Raw genomic sequence first — 18,821 nt, forward strand, 5'->3', positions numbered from 1 at the left:
AGACCGGTTGGTTTTTCATTATCAAAACCAATGCATATGCAACTATGGGGCAATACAGATTGGGTTGGTCTAGAATGTTGATATGTAGGGTACTCTGGGGCGAGACGCCCCTTGGGGTAAGACAACCCCCACGGCTGCTACTAGTCTTGATCAACTACAAATATAATCTGTTTCCTCAACATATTTTTAAGTAATTCCATCAAAACAATTGAGGTAAATTGATGTACTTTTTTTTTGTGATTTAGAAAAAGTTGTAGATATAATCCAATGAAGATAGATCCTTTTTTTTATACAGTACCAGTCAAACATTTGGACTCACCTACTCATTCAAAGGTTTTTCTTTATTTTTACATTGTAGAATAATAAAGACATCAAAACGATGAAATAACACATATGGAATTATGTAGAAACCAAAAAAGTTTATACAAATATATATAAATAAATTATATTTTAGATTCTTCAAAGTAGTCACCCTTTCCCTTGATGACAGCTTTACACACTTTTGGCATTCTCTCAACCAGCTTCATGAGGTAGTCGCCTGGAATGTGTTTCCAATAGTCTTGAAGGATTTCCCACATATGCTGAGCACTTGTTGGCTGCTTTTCCTTTACTCTGCGGCCCAACTCATCCCAAACCATCTCAATTGGGTTGAGGTCGGGTGATTGTGGAGGCCAGGTCATCTGATGCAGCACTCCATCACTCCTTCTTGGTCAAATAGCCCTTACACAACTTGGAGGTATGTTTGGGGTAATTTTCCTGTTCAAAAACAAATGATAGTCCCACTAAGCGCAAACCAGATGGGATGGCGTATCACTGCAGAATGCTGTGGTAGCCATGCTGGTTGTATGTGCCTTGAATTCTAAATAAATCACTGATAGGGTCACCAGCAAAGCACACCCACACGATCACATCTCCTCCTCCATGCTTCACAGTGGGAACCACACATGCAGAGATCATCCATTCATCTACTTTGCGTCTCAGAAAGACATGCCGATTGCAACCAAAAATCTCAAATTTGGACTCATCAGACCAAAGGACAGATTCCAAATCGGTCTAATGTCCATTGCTCATGTTTCCTGGCCCAAGCAAGTCTCTTCTTATATGTGTGCTTTAGTAGTGGTTTCTTTGAAACAATTCGACCATGAAGGACTGATTCATGCAGTCTCCTCCGAACAGTTGATGTTGAGATGTGTCTGTTACTTGAACTCTGTGAAGCATTTATCTGGACTGCAATTTCTGAGGCTGGTAACTCTAATGAACTTATCCTCTGCAGCAGAGGTAACTCTGGGTCTTCCTTTCCTGTGGCGGTCCTCATGAGAGCCAGTTTCACCATAGCGCTTTGTTTTTTTGCGACTGCACTTGAAGAAACTTTCAAAGTTCTTGACATTTTCCGGATTGACTGATCTTTTTGTCTTAAATTAATGATGGACTGTCGTTTCTCATTGCTTATTTGAAATGTTCTTGCCACAATATGGACTTGGTCTTTAACGAAATAGGGCTATCTTCTGTATACCAACCCTACCTTGTCACAACTGATTGGCTCAAATGAACTTTTAACAAGGCACCTGTTAATTGAAAAGTTATTTAATAGTTTTGATGCCTTCACTATTATTATACAATGTAGATAATAGTAAAAAATAAAAACCCTGGAATGAGTAGGTACTGTACATTTAGGGAAGCCTTAAGATAAATCATCCACTTGTTTAGAGAGAACAGTGTTGATTGTTTTTGAGTAAGGTAAGTAATATGTTAGGTTAGGATGTATGGTTAGTATGTTGGGGATGCCCCCCCCTCCTCCTACATGCCCCTTTACGGTTGATCATTTGTTTCTAGCTGCAATTTAAGCTCTGGCTAGCCAAGTTAGCAAACTAGCTAGCAGAAAGTTTGAGGTGAAATAAATGCTAGTCAGGATAATATAATGTCTGCTAGCATAGCTAGCTAACCCTCAGTTTGCAAGGTTAGGATTGGGGTTAGGGGTCAGAGTTAGAATAAGGGCCATGGTTAGGATTATAATAGAGTTTAGGGTCAAAATAGGAGTTAAGGTTAGATTAGGGGTCAATTCTCCACTGTTCCTAAAATACTTACATTTTTAGATGAGAGTTTACAAGAAAATATATGATCGTGGTGACTATGGCGAAGATGCTCTTCGTTGTGCCATGAATGCTATGGAAAATGGGTAGGGCGTTAAGGCAGATGCCCATGCTTTTAATGTACCACCCAAAACCCTGAGGCACCACCGAGACAAGCAGTCATATGCAAAAAGTCATATGAGTCATATGCAAAAAATGGAAAGAGCCCTTTTCAGACTTACATCATGGGATGTCTAAAAACTTGCCTTTGACCTGGAGGAGAGGACAGGAATCCAAAACCCATTCAATAAAGAAAGGCGGTTAGCAGGCATGGTTTTAAGGTCTTGTGAAGCGGCACCCAGGATTATCCATCCGTATCCCATAAGCAGCCAGTCTGGCTCGAGCTGTTGGCTTCACCCCAGCCATGACCTCTACCCCTGCCACAACCTTCCCCACAAACACCCTTAAAGAAGGGGATACAGAATGCTTATTCTGTAACGAGCTCTTCTCTGTTTCCGGTGTGGACTGGATATGGTGTGATCAGTGTCAGGTGGGATCACAAGCTATGCTCAAATTGGGGTGGGATTCATTTGCAACCTCTGTGTCAATAAAAAAATTGTATCCCGGTAGCTGGGGAAAATGACCCTTTCCTAAAAAATACATTTGATTAAATACTACAAATCTTTTAACTGTAGCCATTTATTTTCCTTTATAGTTTGTTACCCTAAGCATGGCCATCATCCACCTACAATATTTATTTGCTTTTTTGTGTCAGCAATAAGGGAGGGGGGCATCTTACCCCATGTTACCCTAAACAATATTTTGTCTTCAATATTTATTGAAAACATAAATACATTTGCACAATGAGCACTTGTTCTCTCAAGTGCATCATTACAGTTGTTGGTTAGCTAGCTAGCATATTTGAGCCATATTAGCATTGACATGAAATCATTCAAAATAAAACCTCATCGCAGTGGTAAAGGCTCTACTACAGATCCGGGTTAATTCCCGGGCATTTTCCCTCCAGTGTTCGAAAGAATCACATCCGCCTTAGGCAATTTCATTCTTAAATAGGATTGATACGGCCTCCCGAGTGCTGCAGCGGACTAAGGCACTGCATCGCAGTGCTAGCAGCGTTACTACAGACCCAGGTTCATTCCCGGGCTGTGCCACAACCGGCCGTGGGTCCCATAGGACGATGCACAATTGGCCCAGCGTCGTCCGGGTTAGGGGAGAGTTTGGCCGGGCGGGCTTTACTTGGCTCATCGCGCCCTAGCGACTCCTTGTGGTGGGCCGGGTGCCTGCATGCTGACATCGGTTGCCAGTAGGCTGACATCGGTTGCCAGTTGAACAGTGTTTCCTCAGATACATTGGTGCGGCTGGCTTCCGTGTTAAGCTGGCAGGTGTTAAGGAGTGCGGTTAATCGGGTCATGTTTCGGAGGATGCATGACTCCACCTTAGCCTCTCCCGAGCCTGTTGGGGTGTTGCAGCAATGAGACAAGATCGAAAAAGGGGGGTAAAATATTTTTTAAATAAAAACAAGACATGGTATCAAGAACAAGATTCAACTAGCTCAATTGAACCACTTATGATTCCCCATATGCCAGTTTGTCATTGTTGCAAGCCATTTGGCCATCCAGAAGCACAACTCATCTGCCCCACTGAAACATGCACATTGTTTTCGTGATGTTGTCAGCTAACCCATCTCTATACACACACAGGTTTTGTTCCTATACAAATAGGCCAACTTATAAAGTTTGAAGGGGGTTGTGTTGAAAGAATGAAATATACAATTAAGCAGGTCATTAATTTGGGACCATGTCTTTGTTCACTTAGCCCCATATTCCCTCAGTTCAATCTTCTAAACCAGGGATCGGCAACCCAAATTATTGGAAGAGACACTTTTCTAATTCTCTCAATATCTAGTATTTTTTGGGCTGCAAAAATATTTGATAACTATTTCACAGTGTATATTTTTCACAACCTTGATGTATACAGGTCTTTTGGAGAGTTGATTCACTGTTGCATGATTTAATAAATAAGGGCTGTCAATAACAGATCAGATGCATGTTTATTGTAACATAATTTTTCAATAAACGTGGTGGTCAGGCCATATATAATAAATCTAGGTCATTACCTCAAATACACATTTACAGTCACTGTGACCTTGACCTTCTGCCAAGTACATATTCTTTAGACATTTTTAGTCAGTTCAATGGCTTTGCTTATTTGTGCCAAATATGATCGAAATAGCTTCTGTAAATGGCGAGATAAATAACCACTTATTCAACTCAGAAATTTGTCAAGGTCATAGTAATTTAACATATTAAGTAGATCCCATATACAGTACACCCTTACACACTGTATGTAGATTAAACAAATAAGCAGCATTTTCTACCTTATAACAATAAGCATTTGTGCCATTCAGCGAGTACTGAGGAAACATAGGGTTGAGGGAACATAGGGCTGAGGAACATAGACAAAGAAAAGGACTAAGGCTAGGATGTAAGTTAGGTTCAAGACTGTTGCTGCCACCATGGCGCACCTTCCAGAATGCAAATTAAGAGATGGAGCAGGAATCCAGGTTTAGGGGGTATTACACACACACTTGAATAAACAGAGGGACATTGTGGGAAGGGTTTGGGATGGAGGTTTTGTAGGGCCTTTAAGGCCGGTGGGAAGGTTATAATGGATGTGTTAGGAGTTGTGGCTTGTAAGGCCTTGGAGATAGGATTGGATGTGGGTGACAAGGATGTAGTGGTTTGGAAGGGAGATACAAAAGGCAAACATTAGGAGCACATAACATAAAAGATACAGACATGACAATAGTGCCAGGTGACTATGGGGAATAGTCATCCAACTGAGGAGACTGCCAGGATAAACATAACAAAGTAGCAAATAGCATGATCAAACTGAGAACATGGAGGTAAAGGGATGTAATGTACACTGAACAAAAATATAAATGCAACATGTAAAGTTTTGGTCCCATGTTTCATGAGTTTAAATAAAATAACTGAGAAATTGTCCATACGCACATAAAGCTTTTCGCTCTCAAATTTTGTGCACAAATTTGTTTACATCCCTGTTAGTGAGGATTTCTCCTTTGCCAAGATAATCCATCCACTTGACAGGTGTGGCACATCAAAAAGCTGATTAAACAGCATGATCATTACACAGGTGCACCTTGTGCTGGACTTAATAAAAGGTCACTCTAAAATGTGCAATTTGGTCACATAACACAATGCCACAGATGTTTCAAGTTTTGAGGGAGCATGCAATTGGCATGCTGATTGCAGGAATGTCCACCAGAGCTGTTGCCACGGAATTGAACGTTAATTTCTCTCCCATAAGCCACCTCCAAAGTCATTTTAGAGACTTTGGCATTATGTCCAACTGGCCTCATGTGGGCGAGCGGTTTGCTGATGTCAACATTGTCAAGAGATTCCCATGGTGGCGGTGTGGTTATGGTATGGGCAGGCATAAGCTATGGACAATGAACACAATTGCATTTTACTGAAGGGAATCTGAATGCACAGAAATACTATGACGAGATCCTGAGGACCATTGTGAGGCCCATTTGTTTTTAAAGGTACTTGTGACCAACAGGTACATCTGTTATCAGTCTCGAAGTCCATAGTTTAGGGCCTAATGAATTTCAATTAACTGATTTTCTCATACGAACTGTAATTCAGTAAAATCGTTCACATTTTTTCTGTTCAGTATATTTAGGACTTACATTTCTACAAACAGTAGACTAAAACAGGGCAATTCATCATATCGTGCACAATGAAAGGATAGGGCCTCCCCATGGCCTCACCAAGCATCAACTGAATTGGTAGGTAGGAACTAGGAAGAAGAATACAGCTTAGAGGGACTCTTCACAAAAATACCCTCGGTTGCAATGTAAACTTGTGAACTAGTCATGTCTTGACCCCCTCTAAGCATAGTAGTGTAAATATAATTGCCTCATTGTGCCAACACTAAACAGCAAAAATTGTAATAGCATAGCAATGTTTATGAAACAGCTGAAATGTATCAACAATTTCCTTATTTTTTTTTTGACTTGTTGTTATTAAGTCTTTACCTGACATTGTAGAAATAGTCTGTTAAATAACGTTTTTGTTGTTGTTGCTTTACTGCACTGAGCCACCAAGGTCCAGGCAAGAATAAACTCCCCAGGGAATTAGCAACGTTTTCAGTCGCAATTTGCGTTTAACTAATATAATGACTTCCATGATCTTGATCAAGTGAAGCCTGATTTGTTCTTAGGTAACTTTAATACAGCTAGCGTACGCCTATAGGAGCTCCTAGCTATGGTTAAGATAAATGTCAGCATTCAGCTACAACCAGCACATTTATGTGAGGATGCAGAAATTATTTTATTTAGCTAGCTTGTTAGCGTTACCTAGCTGTGTAGCCTATATTATATGAGTGACACTGTGCGATAACATTACTGTACTTTTATATTCGTATGGGCGGGGTAAAAGTTAAGTATTGATATGCTAATGCTACTTGATCATGAATTACGTTATTAGCTCTAGCAGAAGTTATCTGTGTATTGTCAGCTAATTTAATGTGTATGACAAGAAAATAAACCCTTTGTCTGCCCATGCTTGTGGATTGTTGCATTATTCAAGAGTGAATATGGTTTGGTTTCATTATTCAATACTGTTGTTTTAGATGAAGAATTGCTTGGATTGTTAAATAGTTACTTTCTGGCTAGTGGTTATCAAATTTTATTGGTCACTTACACATGGTTAGCAGATGTTGTTGCGAGTGTAGTGAAATGCTTATGCTTCTAGATCCGACAGTGCAGCAGTATCTAACAGGTTATCTAGGTTATCTAACAATTCCACAACAAAACCTAATATATAACAAATTCCACAACAAAACCTAATACACACAATCTAGTAAAGGAATGGGATAAGAATATCTAAATATAAAATATATGAGCAGTGACAGATCGGCTAAGATGCAATAGATAGTATAGAATAGATAGTGTAGGATACAGTATATCAGAGGTGTGGACTCGAGTCACATGACTTGGACTCGAGTCACTAATATGATGACTTGACTTGAACCTTATGACTCGACCTGACTTGATAGCCTCCCCAAGCCCAAATATAAAAAATTATGCTATTAAAAAAAGTTTGCAGCGCATAAACTCTTAATTTAACGGATTACAGTTTGAATCGGACAGCAGCCAATCAAATTGAGCCAGCTGAGAAAAAGTTGTGCGTGGCAGTGCAGAGGAACGTCGGCGGGTGAATTCAGATGGAGCTCTTGGAAAGATGATACCCCAAATGATTATTTTCGGATATAAAGACTACGCTGTATCAACAAAAAACAGATTGTAACTTGCAAAACATGCGGGAAGAAAATTACAGACGAAGGGGCAACAATTTCCAACTTTGTTCGACATTTGAAGCTGCACAAAGAATGGTAAGTTGTGGCTAATATAGCCGACAGCTATATATTTTATTACTTTACTAATGTATCATGTAGGCTAGCGTAACATTAAATCAATGACCCTCCACACAGTCAGTCAGTGCAGGAACGTGATCATTACACCCAAGATTGAGTTACAACTGGCTAGGCAGTTGGTAGACAAAATCTTGCCTGATGATCCTAAAACAAGGTTGGGCGATTGTGCCCCATAGCGATCCTCGATAGTCGAACACTATTGGGGGTGTTTCTCATGGCTACCCATGTATTTCCATGGAAATATAACATTTATTTGGAAAGTAATAAATATTTAGATATTTTTAAAAGCATTCATGGTTTGCTTAAATGTAATATACTAACTATTACTCTTGTTAAAAATATGAAATTACATTACATTTGGTGAAGAGCACATTATGACTTGTTTAGGACTCAAAATTCAAAGTTAAACACTTGAGACATGAATTGATACTTGACGGTCTTGACTTGAGACTTGACTCGGACTTGGCTGTCTTGACTTGGGACCTGAGACTTACTTGTGACTTGCAAAACAATGACTTGGTCCCACCTCTGCAGTATATACATATGAGATGAGTAATGTGAGATATGTAAACATTCTTAAAGTGGCATTATTAAAATGACTAGTGTTCCATGGATTAGTGGCCAATGATATCAAGTCTGTAGGTAGGCAGCCGCCTCTGTGCTAGTGATGGCTATTTAACAGTCTGATGGCCTTGAGATAGAAGCTGTTATTCAATCTCTCTGTCCCAGCTCTGAAGCACCTGTACTGACCTCACCTTCTGGATGGAAGCAGGGTGAACAGGTAGTGGCTCGGGTGGTTATTGTCCATCATGATCTTTTTTTGCCTTCCTGTGACATCGGGTGTTGTAGGTGTCCCGGAGGGCAGGTAATTTGCCCCCGGTGATGAAGACTGCACCACCCTCTGGAGAGCCCTGTGGTTGTGGGCGGTGCAGTTGCCGTACCAGGTACTGTGATATTTACTGTCAACTTAAGCTGCGTACCAAGAATGTTGTGTTGCCAGCCACAACGCAAGGCAAAGATGTAATGTGAATTGAAAAGTAGAAATCTATTTCGCCATTCCACTCCTCAGACTCTCCTAATGGGAAAAGGGCTGTATGGTGAAACAGAGGAGTGAAAAAGGTAGGGCAGAGGTGATTAAGGAAGTGGGAAGTTGTGTGACCTGGGGTAATTGGAAACCTGAGGGAACATAAGGTGACCCCGTTAATTAAATGATAGAGGCCTCTATTGGCCAAAAGGTTGTATTAGCATTGGCATCGCCATTGAGGGATGATTCCATTTTAATGTAGTAAACTGGCTGGGACTTCCAACTTCATTGGCTGATCCTTCCTGGTGACCCTGTTTGAGTCATGTCCAACCGGGTCATCAGGAGAGATCAGCCAATCGTGAAGAAGAAAATTGACTACTTCAAAATGGAGATAGCATGGGCAGTGCCATTGAGGCTGTTACAGACGCTATAACGGCACAGATACAAATACTACCTACTAGACAGTGGTTTAACTGGGATTTTTTTAAGTGGTGGCTCTGTGCCCCTAAACTAGCTTTTCTATCATTTCTTTTTGACAGAAATCTGAAAGACAAAATAGAAGGTACAAATGTAAGTTATTCATGGTATTTTATGTGCAAAAGGAACTCTCTCAATCATAACAACCATTGATGTGTGGAATTCCTCAGGACAGGTTCCATTGTGCTTTGTGAAGAGCAACATTCAGAAGCCTTTGTAAAGTATCTTGATGAAGGCAATTACAGGTGCACTTAAATGGCTTTCCTTCTGATGTTTTCTCACGTCATTCTTTGAACCGGCAGGTGGGAGGACATACTTTTACAGGTGAATGGAGTAATTTCATGCAGTGCAAGTTACATCTAAATCACCATTGACCCACTGCTATTTATGAAGCAATTGAAGGTAGTAGGTAGTGAAGGACATCACCCCTCCTAAACTCCAGACCAGACGAGACCTTGCTTCAGTATAAAACCTACACAACAATTTCATTTTTTCCAGCCTATGACTGGTGGTAACTAAGGCCCTAGCTGACCGGAGCCATAAAACAACAAGCGCCCTTTTGTCTGTGGCAGTGATAAGATCCTACAGCCACTCTGATCTCGCAAAGCTAGGGCCTAGTTGAGGGGGAGGAAAATATGGCATTGTTCAGTTCAAAGGACATTTCTGTTCAGAGGTTTTTTATCATTGCTGCAGTGTGTGTGTTACAGTGTTTCTCTTGTGCCATTTCCACCACCTCCCCTTTCCTTGGATTGACATGGACTAGCGAAATTAGATGTTTAAATGGGTCTTAAGGAGTTGCTGTGTTAGCTTATTTAAGCTTGAACTGAAGCTTGTTAGAACAATTCTTTGGGACGTCTGATGCATAACATTTACCACATTGAAATATTGTACAGATTAATACATGCAATGTTATAGAAATGTAAACTTGTGAGAGCATGTATTGCCATATTTGGGGAAAAATATCTAGGCCTACTCTTCCCTGTGATCGGATATAACACAAGATTTGAGTGCCTTGAGAATAAAATTGCATTTACTATTCTCCTTTAGAAAAAAAGCAATGCCCCTTCATACTCCAATTGGTATACAGTTCAAAACAATACCGCGCATGACATATTTATGCTAGATGAAAGGCTCATCAATGATCATTGAATGAGCAAGTTCAAATGCATTGACGAAGGACTGCATGGACACGACCAGTAAATTAGAGGGCTAAAGGAGTGGACAGCAGGCAGTTCCCAGCAGGATCTGTACAGACAGTGCTCTTGGCACAGAAACACAGAGCCCCAGTGTTTGATCCTCAACTTAATGAGCATAAACCCTTACAATGACATTCCTCTCATCGTACTTCGGCAAGCCCTGGGAGAAAAAGTATAAGGAACAAGACAAGAAGCTCAAGTTCCCTCACTACAGATCTGATTGAAAGTTTCAGCCACAGAGCTGAGAACAAGTTGGATAGAGCTCATGAAAATGTTTGAACAACTTAATGCAAGGGAAGAATTATGTAGTGCAACATCAGGGCAAATAAATGTGACACAGTCAGAATTAGATTCATGCCTGTGTCCAAATACTGTTTGGTTGATCGATTCTAAGAAGCAGCAACACTAAACATATTCTCATCTGTACCCTGCACATTACACTTACGCCTACGCCCAGCCTAGACTGCGAGACAGGGCGAGGTGCAGTGTGCTGGACATCGAGTTCCATGTTCTTCGATTACACGTCAGCACAGATTTGTGCAATGATTAATTTGTCTAGCAGGTTTCTCTATAGATTTCTAATTGGCTGACAAGCTGCTTTCCAGCGCATATCATGACTTTCAAGCCTATTGACAAAGCCTGTGCAAAGGGAGTACAGTCACACCAACTTTGGAAACCAACTATTGTAGAAGATGCATGTGCCGAGTGTTGTGAACAAAAGGCATGTAGATGGAGGAATAGTGGAGTGGAGGCTGTGCTCACTGAAGGGAAGCCTTTAATCTCCTCACCCGTAACCCACATGAAATCCTGAGAACCACTCCAGAGTTGTCATAGTACCAACAGTACAGCTGACAGGGCCCAACCCACATTTTTACACCCCCCCCTCCCCAATAACCACTAGTGACAGACTCATGGGCAAATATGCAGTAACAGAATGACTGAACTGGACACGATTGAACAAGGAAGTAGACAGGACTACCGCCATAACTCACACAAGACCCATTCTCATTGACCCAGCATAAGTACACCTTATTTTCCCATGTGACCATTGTTTTCCCCGCATAGAAACACAGAAGATCTGTTAATCCTAATTAAACATGGCAGTAATAAATATACATATCTCTTATGGAGCTGTTCTTGCCATAATATGGAGTTGGTCTTTTACCAAATACGGCGATCTTCTGTATACAACTCCTACCTCACAACACAACTGATTGGCTCAAACGCATTAAGGAGGAAAGGAATTCCACAAATGAACTTTTAAAAGGCAAACCTTGAAATGTGCCTTGCTAATTGAAATGCATTCCAGCTGACTACCTCATGAAGCTGGTTGAAAGAATGCCCAAGAGTGTGCAAAGCTGTCATCAAGGCAAAGGGTGGCTACTTTGAAGAATCTCAAATATAAAATATTTCTGATTTGTTTAACACTTTTTTGGTTACTACATGATTCCATGTGTTATTTCCTAGTGTTGATCTACAATGTAGAAACTAGTCAAAATAAAGAAAGACCCTTGAATGAGTAGGTGTCACCAAACTTTTGACTGGTACTGTATATACTCAGTGTACAAAAAAAAACATGCTCTTTCCCTGACAAACTGCCTAGGTGAACGCTATGATCTCTTATTGATATCACTTGATACCACTTTAAATCAGTGTAGATGCATGAAGGGTAGGATTGTGTACGTGTGCCATTCAGAGGGTGAATGGACAAGACAGAAGATTTAATTGCCTTTGAGAACAGGGTATGGCAGTAGGTGCCAAGCGCACCGGTTTGCATGTGTCAAGAACTGCAAAGCATTGGAGTCAACATGGGCAAGAATCCCTGTGGAATGCTTTCGATACCGTTTCCATGCCGACAAATTGAGGCTGTTCTAAGGGCAAAAGGAGGTGAAACTCAATATTAGGATGGTGTTCCTAATGTTTTGTATACTCAGTGAATACCAGGGTTTCCATTAGCCGATAAATACAATTGCCACCGGGTCAATTGTTCGGGACAAGAACAACATTTTTTTTTAGTCTATTTATTGAGGGAAATACCAGTCGATGTAAATACATTTGACTGGCCATGCTTATCGGTGTTATCAGTGTTTTCCGCTAATTGCATTACGGAACTAACACTGCTGCACTTACGTGATGAAATAGTTAACATTATACTAAAGGTTCTGATCTGTTACACCAGATTCATTGCGTTCACATTTTATTTTTATGTAGCCTATGCCTAATAGTATGAAACTGGGATCTATAGTCCCACAACTGTCCCAGAGTGTTTGAAATGTTTGAAAATGGCCTGAACTGAAAGAGAGGCTCCTTTTGTAGGGCTAGCCCCTCCCCTCAGAACAATTAACACCAATTAATTAAGCAATTTCCTCGTCAAACCTACATTTTCCATTAACTAAACTTACTAAAGTATATACATTGCAAAATGTTTATGAAACAATATCACAACATAACAGTTACAAAATGACATCACTACTGACAGTATCTTTCAATATGCACATTTACATTAATGAGCCATTTGGGACAGGCACTACAAAGTCAGCCCAATTCTCTTTGGTCGGGTCCTTATCCAGCATACCCGGAAGCTACAGGGATGGAGAGGAACAGAACAGACATACAAACAAAGCGCTCATCCACAACATAGATAAGGATAATACATATTGCTTATATTAAATATGAACATTGACATAAGTGTGAAATGTATGTACTAAGACAGAGAAGTTAACTTGTGTGTCGACCCACATTGTTACCTTATCTGATAATGGAGCAGGGAGGAGTGATGAATGTATGCGTGCGTTAAAGAACCAAATACTGCCCGCGGCCAGTGAGGGACTTCTACGTCACATTACCATCCTCCTCTCCTGAAGCGACCAGGTTCGGGAGCCTTGATAAGTAGTGACGTTCTATTTTCCTGCCTTGTGACGGACACAGAACCTGAAGGGCTGGAGCTCCAGATACCACCTGGTCACACGAGAATTCCGGTCCTTCATGGTCTGGATTCAGGTCAGTGCTCTGTGGTCCGTGTGCAGGTCAAATTCCCTCCCAAGAAGGTAGTAACGGAGACTATCTAGGGCCCACTTTATAGCCAGGCACTCCTTCTCGATTGTAGAATACCTGGTTTCCCTGGGCAACAGCTTCCGACTCAGGTACAGCACAGGAAGCTCTTCTCCTGGCTCCCCTTGGGCCAGTACAGCTCCAATTCCCACAGCCGAAGCGTCCACCTGCACGAGAAACCTCTTCTGAAAATCAGGGGTCTGGAGAACAGGGAATGAGCACAGTTGTTTTTTCAGTATCATGAAGGCTTCCTCACACTCCTCAGTCCACTTCACAGGGTTGCTGGCCACCTTAGAAGTGAGGTTGGTCAGAGGGACAGCGATGGTCGAAAACTGCGGAATAAATCTCCGGTACCACCCTGCCAGACCCAGGAAGGACTTCACCTGTGTCGAGGGCTGTTCCTGATGGACTCCACTTTGTCCACCTGAGGCCGAACTTCACCCTTACCCAGCTGGTAACCGAACTTCACCCTTACCCAGCTGCCTATTTATTGCCTTACTTCCCTACTCTTCTACATTTGCACACATTGTACATATATTTTTCTATTGTGTTATTGACTGTATGTTTGTTTATGTATAACTCTATTGTTTTTGTCAAACTACTTTGCTTTATCTTGGCCATGTCGCAGTTGTAAATGAGAACTTGTTCTCAACTGGCCTACCTGGTTAAATAAAGGTGAAATAAAAAATAAATAAAAATGAAACTGAGTATTTGTGTGTAATAACGCCCTTTTGTTGAGGAAAAACTAATTCTGATTGGTTGAGCCTGGCTCCCCAGCGGGTGGGCCTATATCCTCCCAGGCCCACCAATGGGTGTGCCCCTGCCCAGTCATGTGAAATCCATAGATTAGTGACTAATTTATTTATTTCAATTAACCGATTTCCTTTTGAACTGTTACTCATTGAAATTGTGTTTATTTTTATTCAGTATATATGACAGAATGACAACTTACGATTCTGATATGAATCATTGAGGATAGCACAGCTTCAAGCACACACTTGGTACATCAGTACACCTCCTTGGGTTAAGGTCTGCTCCAAATCCTGTTAGATATGCGTCAAACCTCACCACAGTGTTATATGCAGTGTCAACTATCCCTAAAAATGGAAAGCCATGTATCTAAAAGAAGCTAATTGAGTAAAGTAGTATTAGTTCCGATGTAATTCAATTGTCATTAGAAAGCCTCATCTGGTCAGATTTGGAGCTGCATGTTCAAATATTTAGTCTTGATCAGTTTGAAGAAATTAACATCTTGACTTGATGGGTGCACGCAGGGCTTAAACCTAAAGATCACTTGTTGATTGGAAATACTGTAACCCCCATAACACGTCAATTAACAGCTTGTGCAGTCGGTCATGTACACATATTAAACAGGCATAGATCTAGAGGTGCTGATGTGTAAAGGTTGCCACTTTCACCACTGATGTAATATCAGAGGAAAGGATTCATGGAGACTGCAGACCACCTATGGCAAACATGATCTGCAGTGTCACGAGGGGCCCTGCTGTAGGATCAGCAGTGGGAAAGCCTGACAGGCCCCCTTTGAAAATGATCCAGCACACATTGCAGAGTAGTTTCTCACCTTACTTTGGTCGTCTCATTACACCAGGCACGCCCTCGACATGAAAGAGAGAATTCAGAAAGTTATTAATGAAAATTCCTCAGGATAAATTTCCAGTTAACAAAAACTGATGTTCCCAATAGATCAACCCAGTATGGTGCTGGAGACCCACTGGAACAAGGTTTACTTTATGGTCAATTCCATGGCAAGTCAGGAACCGAATATCCCAAAAGCCTTGGTATATGACCAGTCCTGGTATGCATGAAGTGAGAAGGTCAGCAGCTATTAATTACTCAATAGATTGAAAACACTCACTCTGCATTATCACATACATCAGTGGTCACCAATCGGTCAATCACCAAACATTTATGTAGAAAAGCCAACGCTAAAGGCTTGCACTGTTTTATTAATTTGTGTTGCGCTGTTGGTGCACTTGATTCAGAAGCCCTGCCAACCGGGTAGGCAAAAAGTGTTCCCATTTTGGACCGTTTCATTTGTCTGAAAAAAAAAACAGATTATTATTATGAGATTATTTAACTTCCAAAACCATTACCAGAGAGTGAATGTCAAATAATACAGCAAAGAGCTGATGTTTTTCTGGAGTGAGTTCAAGTTTATTCAGCACGGTCACTTTTTATTCAACACTTATGAAAACAAGCTATTCCCTACTTCCACACGCGCTGCACTTGCAATCAAGGAGTAGGCAAGCGTATTCATAACCCTGCATTTTTATTATTAGCAGCTTGTGTCTAATTTAATAAGGGAATATTTTGCTTTCTCTGGTCATAGGAACATGAATTTGTGCATGAGGCAGATCTGGTGCAACTCGAGTTGCCATCAGGTGGAGAAACTGTCCCTTCTCTCTGGTCAGTCTCACCGGAGGAAAGGACCCTCTGCTGCTCCCTCCTGAGACTAATGCCGTGTTCAAAACTGGAACTCTTAACTCTGACTTCCGAGCATTCAAGACAACTGGGGTAAAATCCTTTTGAACGGCCATTAAACTCAGAAACTCTGGCATCTTTCAAGAGAAAGCACCATGACCATCAAATGCAGGTACAGTGCCTTGCGAAAGTATTCGGCCCCCTTGAACTTTGCGACCTTTTGCCACATTTCAGGCTTCAAACATAAAGATATAAAACTGTATTTTTTTGTGAAGAATCAACAACAAGTGGGACACAATCATGAAGTGGAACGACATTTATTGGATATTTCAAACTTTTTTAACAAATCAAAAACTGAAAAATTGGGCATGCAAAATGATTCAGCCCCCTTAAGTTAATACTTTGTAGCGCCACCTTTTGCTGCGATTACAGCTGTAAGTCGCTTGGGGTATGTCTCTATCAGTTTTGCACATCGAGAGACTGACATTTTTTCCCATTCCTCCTTGCAAAACAGCTCGAGCTCAGTGAGGTTGGATGGAGAGCATTTGTGAACAGCAGTTTTCAGTTCTTTCCACAGATTCTCGATTGGATTCAGGTCTGGACTTTGACTTGGCCATTCTAACACCTGGATATGTTTATTTTTGAACCATTCCATTGTAGATTTTGCTTTATGTTTTGGATCATTGTCTTGTTGGAAGACAAATCTCCGTCCCAGTCTCAGGTCTTTTGCAGACTCCATCAGGTTTTCTTCCAGAATGGTCCTGTATTTGGCTCCATCCATCTTCCCATCAATTTTAACCATCTTCCCTGTCCCTGCTGAAGAAAAGCAGGCCCAAACCATGATGCTGCCACCACCATGTTTGACAGTGGGGATGGTGTGTTCAGGGTGATGAGCTGTGTTGCTTTTACGCCAAACATAACGTTTTGCATTGTTGCCAAAAAGTTCAATTTTGGTTTCATTTGACCAGAGCACCTTCTTCCACATGTTTGGTGTGTCTCCCAGGTGGCTTGTGGCAAACTTTAAACAACACTTTTTATGGATATCTTTAAGAAATGGCTTTCTTCTTGCCACTCTTCCATAAAGGCCAGATTTGTGCAATATACGACTGATTGTTGTCCTATGGACAGAGTCTCCCACCTCAGCTGTAGATCTCTGCAGTTCATCCAGAGTGATCATGGGCCTCTTGGCTGCATCTCTGATCAGTCTTCTCCTTGTATGAGCTGAAAGTTTAGAGGGACGGCCAGGTCTTGGTAGATTTGCAGTGGTCTGATACTCCTTCCATTTCAATATTATCACTTGCACAGTGCTCCTTGGGATGTTTAAAGCTTGGGAAATCTTTTTGTATCCAAATCCGGCTTTAAACTTCTTCACAACAGTATCTCGGACCTGCCTGGTGTGTTCCTTGTTCTTCATGATGCTCTCTGCGCTTTTAACGGACCTCTGAGACTATCACAGTGCAGGTGCATTTATACGGAGACTTGATTACACACAGGTGGATTGTATTTATCATCATTAGTCATTTAGGTCAACATTGGATCATTCAGAGATCCTCACTGAACTTCTGGAGAGAGTTTGCTGCACTGAAAGTAAAGGGGCTGAATAATTTTGCACGCCCAATTTTTCAGTTTTTGATTTGTTAAAAAAGTTTGAAATATCCAATAAATGTCGTTCCACTTCATGATTGTGTCCCACTTGTTGTTGATTCTTCACAAAAAAATACAGTTTTATATATTTATGTTTGAAGCCTGAAATGTGGCAAAAGGTCGCAAAGTTCAAGGGGGCCGAATACTTTCGCAAGGCACTGTACCATCAGTTCAGTAAAATAAAGCAAGTTCGCTCAATTTATGCTCAGCTGTGCCTCACTAGCACTACACCAACTGATCTAATTTTGAAATATATGGTCCAAGAAGAATAGTGGCAGGCCAGGAAAATAGCCAATCTGCTGTGATAATTAGGCCTACTGCATAAACCTCATTCCTACAGAACTGTTTTCTGAATATTGCAGATATGGCTATGCATGGTGACTTAATACACATAAAAATAGATTTGTAGTTAAATGGGTTTCCATCACATTTGCAACTCAGCTGGATCTCACAAAAACAATTTGGTTACATATCCAGTGTGCCCACTCTGGTATTGGCTCATGCGCTCTAGCCAACAGCACACTGATAGTGTGCACAGATAGCGCTGTTGGCTAGAGCGCACGTACAGCCTACATGAGATTATGGACAAAAAGCCAAGCATCAATGAACATGTCATGAAAACACGACACGATATTGTTGGAAAGGTGTATCAAGCTCATCACCTTGCACTTTAACCACCCTGTGAAGTTCATTACTTCAAGTTTTGATGTCACATGACAAGTACAGTGAAATGCCTTTCTTTCAAGTACTAATCCCAACAATGCAGTACTCCTAATTTAATCTGTAGCCTAATAAAATGCATGCTTTCCCGACGAGTCGTAGTGGGAGGGCAACATATCATTGTGCTACTCAGATTATTATATCTATATTTGGCATTCAATTTCCACCTAACTTCTCAAATAATACATTTTGCCCACAAAAAATATTCTGCATTGTCTAGTGTGTTTTGTTGACATTTGAACATTTTACCAAATGAGACATCTGAAATTGTAACATAACTGCACATTTGAGAGTGGTCTTTTAGGTGCACCTTGTGCTGGGGACAATGTGTAATGCTCACACTGTTTAATCAGCTTCTTGATATGCCACACCTGTCAAGTAGATGGATTATCTTGGCTAAGGAGAAAATACCATTAACAAGGATGTAAAAAAATTTGCACAACATTTGAGAGAAATAAACTGTGTGTGTATATAGAAAATGTCAGGGATTATTTATTTCAGCTCATGAAACCAACATTACATTTTTCAGTATAAATTCCCCAAGGCATTACTTGGATACATTGACTGTCTTGGATTTAATTGGGGAATCAGAATGTCAGCAGCCCATCACATATCTGACTAGCAAAACATTTGGATCCAACTAAAAGGAGACAAATGTCAGAGGGCTTGAGATTTTGTAATTGGGCCTGGTCGCAGTGCTGAGATGTTCTTGCC

This window comes from Oncorhynchus clarkii, chromosome 12 (assembly GCF_045791955.1).
Source record: "Oncorhynchus clarkii lewisi isolate Uvic-CL-2024 chromosome 12, UVic_Ocla_1.0, whole genome shotgun sequence".
In the NCBI taxonomy this organism is placed as follows: Eukaryota; Metazoa; Chordata; class Actinopteri; order Salmoniformes; family Salmonidae; genus Oncorhynchus; species Oncorhynchus clarkii.